This window comes from Coffea eugenioides, chromosome 5, assembly GCF_003713205.1.
Source record: "Coffea eugenioides isolate CCC68of chromosome 5, Ceug_1.0, whole genome shotgun sequence".
Classification (NCBI taxonomy): domain Eukaryota; kingdom Viridiplantae; phylum Streptophyta; class Magnoliopsida; order Gentianales; family Rubiaceae; genus Coffea; species Coffea eugenioides.
The window spans coordinates 14,428,215-14,430,783 of NC_040039.1; positions in this window are offsets into that span (position 1 = coordinate 14,428,215).

Consider the following 2,569-nt stretch of genomic DNA (forward strand, 5'->3'; position numbering starts at 1 on the left):
GGCCATGATAAGGCCATTTTTTGGTGATTTATTGGCATGAACCTGATGTTTATATGTTATATTATATGTGTAAAAATTTTTGTTGGAAAACATTAACGTTTGGATGGGCAAATGAATTTATTCGTGGACTAGGCAAGCTGGAAAGTTATTTTCGGGTAACCCTGTCCAGCGGTAGCATTTTGACCATAACTCTGTCCTCGGGTGTCAAAATCAAGTGCCGTTGGTGGCGTTTGAAACTAGACATTCCTGGATTTAATTTGAGATAAAATGCACGTTCTTATTCTTTGTGAGTGAGCCGAACCAAATGTTTTAAGATAGCTGTCCTGTCTCTCGGATTTGCTGGAATGGTTTGTAGAGGCAACAACTTGAGGCTCAATTTTGAGCTGGTTGCTTGCCAAATTTCAGAACGTTTTGTTCTGTAAACTTTTAGTCCTATGAATGTATTTTCTAACTCCATAAACCATGCCTCATTCCGAGTTAAATTGGTTGAGTTGTGATTAAAACAAGTGGACTGCCCTGTTTTGGAAAAACGTAGTATTTGGACTGATGTGGGACAAAAACTTGGGAGTGATCTTATTAATTGAAATTTTGATGCTAAACCATTACCAAAGGTATCATGGATGTATCTTAGACCTTTATTTCACCAATGAACCATGGTTGGATAGCTTTCTTGGTTAAACGATTTGAAATTGGGAAATGAAAGTCAAAAGGCAGATTGCCTTAGAAATTTTCCGGAACTTTGGATGATTAGTTAACTACCTTTCCGAGGGTATTTTTCCCTGAAATTTGATAGAGAAATACCTTGCATATAGGAGTAAAATACTGCCAATTTTGGCATCAATTCAAGTTTGTTTCGATACCGAATTAAATTTCTAGTGTTGGAGGTTCAAAACTGGAAATTCTTCTTCAGTCTTGAATCTTCCTCAACTTTGAGCTACCGTATCTCGGTACTCGAAACTCCGATTCTTGATCCGCTTGTTTTGCTATAAACCTCACTTGCAACTCTAATTGAGTTACAAATTTCAGAGGCCGGTTTGCAATGTGTGAATCGTGCCGAATTTCCAAAGTTGGCCGAAATCCAACTTACTTCTGCCTTGTACGCCGAGTCTGTACCTTCAAGCTCATTTTTGAGTACTTTCCACTTAGATTCATGGAAAGGTGTCTTCTAAGAACTTTTAACACTTTCCAAAATGTTTCCAACGGTATAAAGTTTTCCAGTTTTGGACTTATATCGAGTGAGATACGAATTTTCGAAGATTTAGGATAAAACTGAAATTTCTCAATTTTCAAGGCAAAGGAGTTTTTCCAAAACTCTTAATTCTCTTAGTATTATTCAAACGTTTTGCCCTCGCTTTTCATGATAAAAACTCAAATAATATTGTACATAATAAAAGGCAAGTTGAACCTCGATTTACGAGTAATTGAGGTTCATTTCGTGAAATATTCCTTAGATTGTACTAGTGTACAATCTTCCTTGACAAGTGGGTTATTTGTGTGATTATCCGCTATTAATTGCCAGGCGCGCAAGAAGGCATTCAAGAGGATCTTACTGTGGACACTTGAACTCCTAGAAAATAATTCTTATTGAATTGCTCGGTGAGTGTCAAGTGTGTGAATCTGTGATACTTGCTTATTTGTGGTAATTGTTGGAAGTTTTAAAAATAAGGGCGGGTGCGTGCTTTACCGCACTCGTTCTAATTTCAAATGAATGACTGAAATGTATTGAATGAATGAATGAAATGCAATGTTATGTTATGATTGCATATGTCGTTGGAGTGAACCTCCTCGACTTTCAAATGAATGGGGGACGCCCAAACTCATAGGCCGACCTTAGACTCGAGCCAGCAATGGGCTTGGTCGGGGACTTAGGCGAGCCATGAGATATATATGAGCTCGACCTAATGAGAGGTCTTGCTTGGCATACTCGTGGAGTATCGCCTTACACATGACTTGTGGGCCCTTGAGGTGTACGGTGGACGGAGGGAAGTAAGTGGTGATCTACGGAAATGGAAATACCGACTCGGTTGATAGGAGGGTCAACGCGGGAAGGTATACGAATGACATCGTCAGAGCGAGTGGAACTTAGCTCCTGAGAGCTACTATATCCTTGAATTGTTTCTGATTACTTTTCCAGTTCGAATGATTGATTATTGAAGGGACATGGTTTTATTTATTGAATTTGGGATTGCTATCTGAACAAAGTGCTTGCATGTGTGTTCTTGGCCTCACGAGTGTTTAGCTCACCCTATAGTTTTGTTTTCCTTAACAGGACCGAATCTTGGAGAAGTATGGAGAAACCATTCGTTGTACTTTTGTTAAGACTCCTGCTATGTTTTGACTAGGCCCTGGTTTGGGTTGTACTTTTGGAAATTGTAAATTTGAAAAGTTTGGGCCCTGACGTGTATTTTGAATTTAAGTCGTATTATGATTACCCGATGTACTGGTTACATGCTAAGTGACTTGGTAAGTTCGAAGGCTTCCGCATTGTTTGTATTCATGTTGCTCTCTTCGAAATGTTTAGTTCGGATTTAAATTGAATGGAATTGCTTGAGTCCTGGCGAGAGCTGGG